The following is a 12,863-nucleotide window of genomic DNA, read 5'->3' as shown; positions in this document are numbered from 1 at the left end:
GATACTCCCAACAGCAATTTATGAAATTGTCCACTACCTTGAAACCTCCACAAATAATGGTTATTATAATAAAAACGAGGCCATTTTTGTAGATGAAATTTTCCATCTCTTTAATTTGCCTTTCTCTGACAAACTTTATTTCCTCCCATATTTACTGATCATTTTATTTCTTTGAGTGTGTCTTGGGCAATAAAAGGGATTACCTGTGTGGCTTAGGTTTTAAGGAAAAATTGCTCGATTTATACCCCAGGCCTCATAAAGTTCTGCAAGGTGACAGGATTAACATACCAAAGAGACTGGCAAAGCTCAGTTTTAGTAGAACTGTAGATCAATTATACTTTGTCTATTCCTTCATATTACTCTTATTATTTCTTTGGGTCCCTACAGTCACAGACCACACTAGGGGGCAGGTGATTTGTTTGAGTTGGTTTTTTTTTAATATTTATTTATTTGGTTGCATGAGGTCTTAGTTGTGGCAGGTGGGCTCCTTAGTTGAAGTATGCATGTGGGATCTAGTTCCCTGACTAGGTATCAAACCCAGGCCCCTCGCATTAGGAGCGTGGAGTCTTATCCACTGCACCACCAGGGAAGTCCCTGTTTGGCGGTTTTAAAATGTATTTGTTTGCTTTATATTTATCTTAATTCCTAGGACTATAGTCCTGCTCACCTAATCAGAGATAGGGCAGCCTGGATTCATGGAAGGCAGGAAGGAAGGACCTCAGGGTTTTGCAAGATTCCAGCAGACTAAGGAAATAGTTACCTGATCATGCTGAGTGGGAAAACCCAAGCTGTATTCTTCCGTGGCCTTTTAAGTTCTGGAATCCCCATTCATCCATTCATTATGAGCACTTGGTCATCTCATGTTGTTCTGATGGGTAGTTTCTTGTGTTTTGATTTTACCATTGAATGAACGCATCCTCTTTCTAAATACCTTTAGAAAGCTACCGGGCTATCAGTCATTCACACTTTAGTATTAACTAGTTTTCATACAGCATTTTAATTTTTATAAAAGCACCTTTATCACATCTACCACCTCTCTTATGCCCATGAAGGAGGTACTATCACAGCTGTCTCCACTTACTATTGAGGAAATTGAGTATCAGGGAGGCGGAGTGACCTGCCCTAGATCGTGCAGAATGAACCATGGACTCCTAGTCCAGTGATCTTTGCACTGACCCCAGGATGCACTAGCTATTCGTCTTCCGGAGTTGATGGGCTAGGAGGTGTTAAGTGAATGGCAGCTCTTAGTGCAGAGAATGAGAGGGCCCTGAGCACCTGCAAGGGTAGGGGGGAGCACGTGAGGCGAGGCGGGGTGGGGTAGGGGGGTACGTGTAGGCGGGGGAGGGCCCGATGCTCTTTCCCCTCCCTTTCATACGGAACCTTGTCTGACTCTGAATCTAGGTTTCCAGAGCCCGGAATCCGGGCCGCAGGGTGCAGATGGGGCAGCTACACTAGCCCGCAGCCGCGAGGGTCCAGAAAATGGTCAGGGGGTAATTAAAGTCTAGGTGAAATCAAACTATAGAGCCACCCCGCTTTTAGAGACGGGCTCCCCACCCCCCCCATCAGATAGGCTTGGTGGGGGCTCCTCGCGGCAGCCGCCACAGCCCGGACCCTCGCTCCCGGCCCTCGCAGTCCCTCCTCCAGGCCCCCAGTTCTTCCGCTCCCGGAGGCCGGACTGTGCCCCCGTCCCTCCTTCCCCCTCCCTCCCGGGGGCGGTGGCCCGTGGCGGACGCGCTGATTGGCGGCGGTGCGAGCGAGGGCCGGAACCGGCAGCGCTGATTGGCCAGAGCCTCTCGGCGGAGCCACGGAGCCCGGCGAGTCGCTGGGGGAAGCTGGGCAGAGACCGGGAGGAACCGGAGCTCAGGGCGCGGATCCCTCAAGTCGGTGCCTGGCAGGTCGGAGTCCGAACGTTGAAGCAGGGGCCTGGAGGTAAGGACCTGGCGCCGGGTCGCGTGAGACGAGCCCTTCCGCGGGAGCTGAGACGGAATCCTTCGGCCCTGCCCCAGGGAGCAAAAACGGGGCATCTTCTCACAGAGACGGAGCCCTCATCTTCCCGAGACGCGGGTCCCCACCCCACCCCCCGAAAAGAGAGGGTCTCTCACCTCCCAGAGAGCAAAATAGTTTCCTTTTCCCTTCAGAAATGGGCCTTTCCTTCCTGGCCCCCAGCTCTAGAGATAGGGTTCCTCTTCCTACTTTACCCCTTGGAATGGAACGTGCCCCCTCAAAGTGGGTTCCAGCCTCCCCAGGTTTCTAGGGCCCCTTGATCTCTTTGGAGACCCATGCCCCTTCCCCTTCCCTAAAAAACTAAGTTTGGATTCTTCTCCCCACCCAGCCTTCTCAGCTCATAGATAACAGAGTGTTTCCTCCAGGAGGGGAAATAAGCCCCTCCCTAAGAGAAGGATATCCCTCTCCAGAGATTCTGCATGTCACCCTCAAACGCGATACAGACCTCCCTGGGCCCCCCAACTCAGAAACTGGACTCTGCGATTTGCCTTCAGAGGTGGATGATTACCTACCTCCTCCCACCCCCCCATCCGTAAGAGAGAGACGACGGTTGGTTGCCTCAGACACCTCCACACTGAAGGCATTTGGGGGATTTCCCCTCTTTCTCCAGTCAAGATGTAACAGAAGGGGTTTTCATACTCAGAAACAGGGCCAGGGTCTGGTCACCAGTCTGCACCAGTCACCCACCTCAATCCACCCCTCTGTAACCCTTTTACACAAACCCCATCCCACTAACACCCCCCCCCCGCCCCCATCCACCACTCCCAGTCCCATCCTTCCCACCTAATTCCATCTCACCTTTCCTCACCCACCCTGGCCAGAGGTAAGGCCAGAGGATGAGGTTTAGTAAGACTGAAACTCTTAAAGCTGGGATCCTGAGCCTAGAGATCATTCCAGGAGCCTCCAAACTGCCAACAGAGATGGGCTCTGAGGCAGCAGGACCAGCAGGAACCACCCCCCGCCAACACACACACACACACACACACACACACACACACACACACAAAGCACTGTGTTCAGAATATCCTCCCCTGAGGCAGGCCAACCCCTCTTCTAGAGAAGACGGTGTCAGTGCAGACAGAAGGGCCCCAATTTGCTCCCTGGGGCTGCCCCTCCCCCAGCTCCTGTGGGCATTGCCTGGTGGAATTCCCTAGGCCCTTGGCCAGGGGAGATGCTGCAGGAACCATCCGTTGGGCTGGCTTCAGTGAAGCTGGACTAAGGGACACGATGTTGGTGACCTGAGCGGGGCTGGGCACTGCTGTAATCTGGCAGGCCAGGATGGGGGCGGGAGGCAGGGGAGAGAAAGGCAAGGAGCTTTGCTTTGCTCTTTGGAGTTCACCCTAGAGGTGGAGTAGGAGAAGCGTGTGTCCTGGACGCCCAAAGAGGTCAGCCCTGGAGAGAGAAAAATGGCCCAGTCGGGAGTCCTTAGACCTCCCAGGGACTCCAGATCAAAGATCTTGCTCCTTCATTTGACAGTTGAGCAAAGAGAGGCACGAGGAGGGGAAGAGACTTGCTCAAGGTCACCTAGCCAGTGGGTAGCGAAGCTGATCACAGCCTCTCCGGGACTCCTGGGCTGCCGGGGTCCTGGACACTACCTCTTGCCCTCATATTTAGAACCGGGACTTCTGGGCACTGTGGTCCCCACTTACCAGAGGTGGTACAGAGGCTCTGCCAATGTCACGCAGCTAGGAGCAGACCGAGCTGGAACCCAGCGCCGTCCCCCAACAAGCCACCTTGTAGATCCATTCCCAGGGCTTTGCACTTCACCACTCAGCCCTTGGGATCTTTGTATTGAGCCCGCTGCCCAATCTAGGCTTGCCAGAATACAAATGGACTCGGGATAGCAAGTGAGATCAGTTGCAACAGTCTGGAGCCGACGCTGCTGCAGGAATATCTGCTGCAGGTGAGGCTTGCTCCAGGCACTTTGGGCAGAGCTCCCCCCAAGACCTGGAAGTCACGGCCCCTCCCTCCAGGGCCCCCCACCTCGATCCCTGCCTTTTCCCTCCGACCCCGAGTTCCCTGCCGCAATGTCGCGCCCCAGCTTAGAGCCTGCTCCTTTTCCTGAGGCATTGGATACCCACCAGCCCACTGGGTCAAGAGCAACCAGGTCCCTACAAATGGGAGGGTCTTGAGGCAGAAACTCCCCCTGCCTCCAGCTAAGGGGTTGGCTATTGTGCTCCAATGTAGAGCAGGGATCCAAGTCCAAGGTGCCGAGGTGAAAGTTCAGAGTATGAGGGAGAACTGTAGTGCATGGGGGTTGAGAGATGGGTCTCTGAACCCCTCTTATCAGGGTCTAGAGCCCAAATCTGCTACTTAGTATGTTTCTTGGAGGAATTATTAAATTCTCTGTGACTCAGTTCCCTCAATGTCCTTATCAGGGTAAAATGAGTTAATCTTTGTAAAGTGCATGGCACAGGGCAAGTGGGTGGAAGCAGTGATTATGATTACAAGTCATAAAACCTCTAAACCTGGGTAGGGAGGTTGTGCTTTTAGGTAAAACTTATGACTCGCTGTGTAGATAATCTGTCAGGGGTAAAGGCAGCGAACAGTCAGCCCCTGTTTGGAGACAAGGGTGATGTCTTCCCAGAGAGACCGTACAGTATTTGGAATGCACCGCAGACCCTAAAGTCAGTTGGAGCCGGGAGTCTACTCCCATTACTGCTGACGGGGGACCTTGGGCAGGTCATCCAGCTCTCTGAGCCTCAGTTTCCTTATCTTTGAATTGGGTTTGTTGGGGGGTAGGCATCAGATAAGAGAGAGGTCTAGAGCAGGGTTTCTTATCCTCAGCAGTGTTGCCGTTTGGGGCCGGATCATTCTTTGTTGCGGGGGGCAGGGGGCTGTCTTGTGCACTGTAGGCTGTCTAGCAGCATCCCGACCCTCTACCCAGTAAAGCCACTTGCAACCATTTCCATTTATGACAACTAAAATCATCTCCAAGCATTGTCAGATGTCCTCCCCCCTTGAGAACTGCTGATCTAATACAGGTGCCCCACTCATAGTGGATGATTGACATAAGAGAGCATCCTTCTCATTCAGGTTCCTCGTTCTGGTTTGTGCATCATGGAAGCGGTGTGTTCACCTGCTGAGCCTGCCGATATTGAGGGCAGTATTAACCCCTCACGTTTCAGCAGGAAAGTCTGGAGCACCTCCATGTATGTTACTGTAGGTTTCCCATTTTACAGGTGAGCAAACGGAGGCCCACAGAAGTGAAAGGACTCTTCTAAAGGCATTACCCCCTTCCCTGCTAGAAGTCGAAGAAACATCCATGCAAGAAACAGTTTTAGAAATCACGTAGTTCTGGGCCTTCTCAGATCCTTCGGCAGTCTCTTTCAGAATTTAAACTGCGTGCCCTTGGGCCCGGCCATCCCACTTCTAAGAATCTCCTGTAGAAACGCTCACACAAGCACACAGTAGAATGCAGGAATGTTCGCCTAAGGGCTTGGCAATCCAAGATGGGAAGGGGTTCCTTTACATGGGAATATAAGCCGTCTTTTTAGAAGAATGGGGGAGAGCTACATTCCTGACCTGGAAAGACCTCCAAGACATGATTTAGTGAAACACTAAAGTTACAGCATCAGTATATACAGTATTTTAGTAAGTATATGTAAATACATATAGGGAAGCAAGGAGCATGAAATGGGCCTGTGTGTCTGTGTATATACCTATACATATATATGTAAATGAATCTATCCAGGGGGAAGGAGACAAAAAGGAATCCTCTAGCCAGCTTCCTGTGCATTACAGATGAGCCAATCACAGTCCCCAGAGGTTGAGGCTTGCTCAGGGTCCCTCAGCCAGGAAGGATGGCAGGGGGACTGTAGCCCGAGTTCTACAGCCCAGGCTGGGGCTCTTTCAGCTGCCTGGCCCCCAGGTCAGTGTGGCGGGCGGGGTCTGAGGACTGGACATTCCTGCACACCCTGGTCCCTCTCTCCTGGGAAGTGGTCAGGCCAGAAGCTGCCAGTGGCTGAAACTCAGGCCTTTGAGCTTCCTAAGAGTTCTGGGGCCAGGAGACAGGAATCTGAGGCCTCACGTCCACAGGCCGAGCCTCTGCCCTGGCCACAGCGGATTCTTTCTACCAGCATCCCAATGGGTCTTGAGGTCACACTGACCAGAGGGAGGGAGGGAGGGAGGGAGGAAGGAAGGAAGGAAGGAAGGAAGAAGGAAGGAAGGAAGGAAGGAAGGAAGAGGGAGGGAGGGAGGCAATGGTAGAACCTACCTCTGGGTTACTCTGAGGATTAGCTGAAACCCTGTTCAAACACCTGGTACCTGGTCCCCCTTAAGTAATGTGAGCGCTGGCTCTCTCCGTCTCTGTCTGCTTGCCAGCCCCCCTTGCCAGGATGCAGGGGAAAAAAGCCTCGTGGGAGCCTGAGGGCTTCAAGAACGCCCAGGCTGAATCACCAACCCCCCTCCCTCCACTGCATCCCTGCAGAAAGTCCGGGAGGGGTTTCTATAGGTGTCTGCACTCCTCCCTCTCCCTTGTGTCTGACTAGCCCAGGCGTCTCAGGCATTAAATTGTCTTACCCATCCCCGGAATGGCATAACAGGATATGGCCTCTAGTCACACATTCTTTCCAGAGTGGGCTCGACTCCCCAAGGGCAAATTGCCCTCCTTCTTCAAAAGCTCTCTCCCTGACCCTCCCTGGCCCCAGCCTGGAGATCGATTTTTCCTCGGAACTCCCAGCACTTACATCTGAGGCCTCCTTGGGTCCATGACTGTTTGCTGTCTTTTCTCCCCTTCCGTATCCCTGGGGAGTAGAGAGCATACAGTCAGGTCTCATTCCCTCCTGTCCCAAGTACAGAGCACCTTTCCTGGCACACAGTAGAGACTGGACGAGCATTTATTGTGCAATACATATAGCATAAAATTTGCCATTTTAATCATTTTAAAGTGTACACTTCAGTGACACTAAGTACATTCACAGTGTTGTGCATCTCTCGCCACTCTCTAGTTCCAGAACTCCTTTATCACCTCGAAAGGAACCCTTGTCACTCTCCCTTCCCCCAGCCCCTGGCGACCACTAATCTCTTTTTTGATTCAATAGATTTGTCTATTCTGAATATTTCATATAAATGGCATCATCCAATATGTGGCCTGTTGGGTCTGGCTTCTCCACGTTGTAGCACGTATCAGTACTTCGTTCCTTTTTATGGCTAAATAGTATTCTATTGCATGGATAGACCACAGTTTGTTTATCCATCTGTCAGTCGATGGACATTTGAGTTTCCAACTTTTGACAGTTGTAAGTGCTGCAGCTCTGGGCATGTATGTACAGCTTTCGGTTCCCAGATCTGTCTTCAATTCTTTGGGAAGTGGAACTGCTGGGTCATATAGTAATTTTTTGCTTAACCTTTTGAGGAGATGCCAGACTACACCATTTTACATTCCCACCAGCAATGTGTGAGGGTTCCCATTTTTCCACATTTTTATCAACACGTTATTTTCTGATTACTGTTATTACGATGTATTATTGTCATCCTCGTGGATGTGAAGGGGTGTCTCATTGTGGTTTTGATTTGCGTTTCTCTGACGATTAGTGACGCTGAGCATCTTTTCCTGTGCTGGTTGGCCATGTGTATGTCTTCTTTGGAGAAAGGTTCATTCAAGTCCTTTGCCCATTTTTGAATTGGGTCGTTTGTCTTTTTGTTGCTGTTGTAAGACTTCTTTATATACCTACGTATATCTTTGTGTTGCCATTTCCTCTTGCATTTAAACATTTGCTCAGCTCCTGGGGGTCAGGCACTGTCTTGTGACCTCGGGATGTCAAGGTGACTACAATATAGTTCCTTCCCAAAAGGGGCTCCCAGTTTATTTATTTATTTTTATTAATTTTTATTGGAGTATAGTTACTTTGTGTTAGTTTCTACTGTACAGCAAAGTGAATCCGCTATACGTATACATATATCCCCTCTTTTTGGGATTTCCTTCCCGTTTAGATCACAAGGGGCTCCCAGTTTAGAGCAAAGTTTCTTGACAGCACTAGTGCCGTTGCTGGGGTGCGTTTGGGGGTGCTGTCCCTGCACTATAGGATGTTTAGCAGTATTTCTGGGTTTTACTCCACTCGGTGACAGTAGCATACTTCCCCCCAAGCTGTCACAACCAAAAATGTCTCCAGACATTGCCAAATGTCCCCTGGGGGGGCCACTTGTCCCCTGGCTGAGAATCATTGGTTTAGAGGCTTAGACAGTTGTGTGTATCTACAACTTCAGTCATATCTCTTGTGCCTAACAGGGTACATAGTGGGCATTCAGGACTTATTTGTTGGATGTTGGATGGGGGGATGGATGGATGGATGGATGGATGAAATAATGAATGCAATTTACAGGGTTTGGACATGTGCCTGAAACTCTACTATGTGAAACAAAACACTCTTCTTCCGACTGGAATATTCTACCCCTTTCTGCCTAGCGCAATGGTTCTCACACTTGAGCATCAGAATCCCCTGGAGGGTGTGTTAAAACAAAGATTGAAGGGCCCCACCACCAGAATTGCGGTCCCACCACCAGAATTACGTTGAATCACTGCCCCCCAGAATGCTCCCAACCCAGTTTCCACGTCCCTTGGGAACCCTGCACCAGACTTCTCCCACCTCCGCCAGCCTGTCCATCCTCAGAGGTCTCACAGCTTAACTGCAGCATCTCCCACTTGGGTGCTAACATTTATTGCTTTGGACTGTCAGCAACATGCTGGACATCTGTCGCTCAGCCACTGCATTGAGAATTCCTTCAAAGCCGGAACCCACCATGTCCTAGCACCCCTAGAACCCTGCTACCCAAGTGTGGTCCAGTGCCCAGCAGCATGACATCACTGGGGAACTGGTTAGAAATTCAGGCTCTTGGGACCCCCTCAGGCCTACAAAATGCAGTGTGCATTTTAACACTATCCTGGTGGGATGGGGGGTTCATGTGCACATTCGAGTAGTTTGGGAAGCCTGTCCTAGGCCGTCTGTATAACCCTCACAACTCAGAGCTAATCCCTGGCAACTTCGCTGATGTGTCATATTGACAGCATCTGTTACACTGTACATGGTGTCTGGGCTGGAACATCATTAGCACGTTACTGGCCATTCATCTCTTTGCCTGATGTATTTTATCTCTTGGAATGGCTAAACTGACCTTGCTTTACCCCTTGGAAAACCAGAGGGGCAGCGTCTCGCTCAAGATCAAATGAAGACCGTGAGGCAGAACAGAGAGACGGCCGTCCATTCCTTAGAGGGGAGCAGTTGAAGCACCATGGTGGTGACACATGAAAATGTGGGGTGGGAGGGTAGCATTCGGAAGCTACCAGGTTTGCTTTTCAAACGTGGAGAGCTGGGAGATGATTCAAAAGTAGGCCAAAAACAGGGGCTGAAGTGCTATCTTGCCATTTATTCAACAAGTATTTATTGAGTACTTCGTAGATGCCAGACATCGGCATCACGTGTGTGGTATTAACAAGGAATACGAGGTCTCCCTCTTAGTGGCTTCTGTCTAGGTGGGCAGTCTAGCCATCTGCATTCATTCATTCCTGTGAGTGTGCCCATTTATTGCACAACTTCCGTGTGTCCTGACAGAACTAGTGGTGTGTGTGTGTGTGTGTGTGTGCGCGTGTGTGTGCATGGTGAGGGAGAGATGAACACCCAGCTACTACACCAGAGGATCTTCTAGGCTAGCTGTCAGGGGACAGGCCTATAAACAGCCATTCAGAGAGATGAGTGCCAGGTGTGTATGTGGGAGCGGATAGTGGTCAGAGCTCAGAGAAGGAAGAGGTTCCCTGTCCCTGGGGATGCTGGGAAGGAAATTTCAGGAGGAAAAGTCAGAAAAGCCAGGAAAGATATTCTCAACAGATAGAACATGAACAGGGGCTCAGAGACTTCATGGAAAACTGTTAAAAGAAAATCTTCAGGAAAAAGGTGCCGGGGTGGGGGGGGGCAATAAAATCATGGTTCCAAATACAGATGCAAAAACAAACACTTGTCAGTGATTTTAGTAAGCTCATTCAATGAGAGAACCAAGCAGATGTTGGAACTGGTTCAAAGGAAAAGTCAAATAAAGCACAATTGTCTACCGAGTCAAGGAATGCTTAAATGCATTACAAATGGAGACAAAATAAAATGGTTGGACAAGACAGAATTGGCTTCTCTTTCAGATTCCTACAACTTACGAAGAGTTGAAAAAAATAGCTCGAAGATAATGAACAGGGCTAGAATCAGATATCTTAAAAGTTTGTGTTGTATGTAAACGATGCATAGTTTTCCATTGAGATGCAATTTTTTTTTCTATAAAACCAATGTTCAGAGGATGGGGGAGGCATATGGTGGAGCCCACCCAGGGTGGATGGGCGAGGAGAGGGAAGCTGCAGGGGGGCCAGATCATGGACAGCCTGGTGACCCTAGGTAATGAGTTCAGACTTGACCTAGAGACTCCTGGGGAACCTGGAAGGGTTTTAAACAAGGAGGTGACCTGATTTGATTAGCACTTGAGCAATATCCTTCTGGAAGATTCGTGGAGAGTGGACTGGTTGTAGAAGGAGCAGACAGAGAAGCCTGTTAAAGATGAGATGGTGAGGGCTTCACATAGAGTAGGGCTCGGCAAATATTTTCTTTCAAGGGCAGGTAGTAAATATTTGAGGCTTTGTGGGCCACACAGGTACGATCGCAACTGCTCAAACTGTACCGTGAAATTTAAATGAATGGACGAATCTGTGTGCTAATAAAACTTTATCTACAAAAACAGGCTGGGGGGCCAGATGCCCCCCCCACCACAGTTTGTCAACCCCTCATCTAGAGCAGCGTCAGAGAGGCTAGAGCTGTCCATGGTTTTGACAGGCCTCCTGCATCCCTTCCTCGAGATGTTTAGAGGCCATTGGCAGCTGTTGGTGGGAGTCCAGGGACACTGCTCCCCTCCCTTTGAGTGTGGGTTCCCTGAGGGAATCAGACGATCCCTGGGGTGGATCACTGGCCTTCTAGCAAAAGCTTTCAGGACCTCGAAGCTCCTTCAGGGCAAGATTGGCCAAACAGCCTCTTAAAGCAGCCAAAAGAGCAAGCCGTCACCTCAGCAGGGCTTTCCTGCGTAAGATCAGAGTCTGCCTCCCCTCTTTGCCCAGAGCTGTAAATAGCTCTCTGCTGGCTTTGCAAGTGCCATTCTGGGGACAGGCTGGAAATGAGCACACCAAGGAGCATTTGTGCAAATTACTGCCTGCATGCGAATTTGCATGCTTGGCATACTGCCCCAGCCCTAAGTGCACAGTCCTCCCAGGGGCTGAAAGCAAGACTCAAAGAAGAGCCACACACAGAAGAGCATGGACGTTCTGACCTGGGGATAGCGTCCAGGAGCGATCCAGGGTTCGGCTGCCAGGGTAATGATAAGCTAGAGGGACAAGAGGAAACATTCAGAGGACCCTGGACGGAGTTTCAACTCAGGCTCTGCCCATCCGAACGCAATGACCCATAAACAGTGGCAACTCATATTTGCTGAGAATTTGGTGGGTGCTAGGGCTATTCTGAGGGTTTTATGTGTATTTTGTTCGTCCCATTGCTCACAACAACCTAACGAGGAAAGACTGATCAGGTTACAGAGGTAGGAAATGGAGGCTCAGAATGGATGACTGACTCCCGGGCTCTCATAGTAAAAGCAGCAAGTCTAGAGAGAAACCCAGGCTTACAGACCCCGACCCCTGCTGTCTAACACTAAGCCACACGGATGCCTCTGGGTATGCCCACTGCTCTTGCTGGCCTCAGTTTACTCATCCATCAATAGGAATAATAATGTCTTATCCCTTGATGATCACAGCAGAGTTTGGGAGGACCAGCTGCCACAGCAAATGAGAAAGCATGGTTCGAAAGTCAAAAATGCTGAATAAAGCTGGTGGTGGGTGGAGAAAGCCCAAAGCACTTCCAGCAGCAGCCGCCCACCAGCAACTCGGATCATTTGCGTAATTGATAGATTCGACCCTGTGCAACCCCTCAGTGTCCTGCTGTGGGCTTGGGGTGGGGTCTGTTTCTTAGACCCTCCTATGGGGTCAAGGAAGAAGTCCTGTATTTGGAAAGCAGCTGTGTTGCTGGCCCCCTGAGTGCCCTGGAGGTTGTGACTTCTGGGTCTCAGTTTGTTCATCTGTAAAATGCCAACAATACTGCCCTTTGAAACAGCGTATGGGTGGTTATTAGATTGGATGATAAGGGTGAGTGGTTGAATGCTTTCTACCTGCCAGCCACTGGGCTCTATTTGGATTATCTCATTTAATGCTCTCAATAGTTCAGATGGGGTTGACCTTTCTGTGGACATGGAAACAGAATCAGAGAGTTTTAAGTTTCTTGGCCAAGTTCACAGAGGTAGGAAGGGCCAGAAACTGGACATGTGAGACATAATTCAGTCTATAGCAAGACTACTATAAATTGTGTTGCCATGAACATTCTAGAACAAAGTGTTTTAGACTCCACCAGCAGTGTGTATGAGGGTTCCACTTTCTCCATACCCTTTCCAGCTCCAGCACCTCGACTTGCTATTATATTTTAACCATTCCAGGGGGTGTGTAGTTGTGGGGGGTTTTTTTGTTTGTTTGTTTTATTTTTGGCTTCATTGGGTCTTCGTTGCTGTGCACGGGCTTTCTCTAGTTGCGGTGAGCGGGGGCTACTCTTCGTTGCAGTGCGCAGGCTTCTCATTGCAGTGGCTTCTCTTGTTGCATGCAGAGCACGGGCTCTACGCACGCCGGCTCAGTAGTTGTGGCTCGCGGGCTCTAGAACACAGGCTCAGTAGTTGTGGAGCATTGGCTTAGTTGCTTCGTGACATGTGGGATCTTCCTGGACCAGGGCTCGAACCCGTGTCCCCTGCTAACCACTGTGCCACCAGGGAAGCCCCTGTAGTTGTTTTAAAAATTTCTCTAC

At 50.2% G+C, this 12,863-nt stretch overlaps 1 protein-coding gene across 2 annotated transcripts in view; it reads left to right on the top strand.

Moving 5' to 3' along the window:
• Positions 1–1,790: 1,790 nt before the first annotated feature.
• Positions 1,791–12,863, top strand: part of ABAT (4-aminobutyrate aminotransferase) — an 88,021-nt gene continuing 76,948 nt past the window's right edge. Inside the window, exon 1 of one of the 2 annotated variants that reach the window (XM_067706660.1) lies at positions 1,791–1,929. The gene's annotated coding sequence lies outside the window, so the exon portion shown is untranslated. The remainder of the gene's footprint in view (positions 1,930–12,863) is intronic. The other variant, XM_067706661.1, reaches the window with a different exon arrangement.

This window comes from Pseudorca crassidens, chromosome 15 (assembly GCF_039906515.1).
Source record: "Pseudorca crassidens isolate mPseCra1 chromosome 15, mPseCra1.hap1, whole genome shotgun sequence".
NCBI lineage: Eukaryota > Metazoa > Chordata > Mammalia > Artiodactyla > Delphinidae > Pseudorca > Pseudorca crassidens.
Note: the sequence above shows the minus strand (reverse complement) of the source record. Positions and strands in the feature narration are given on the sequence as shown.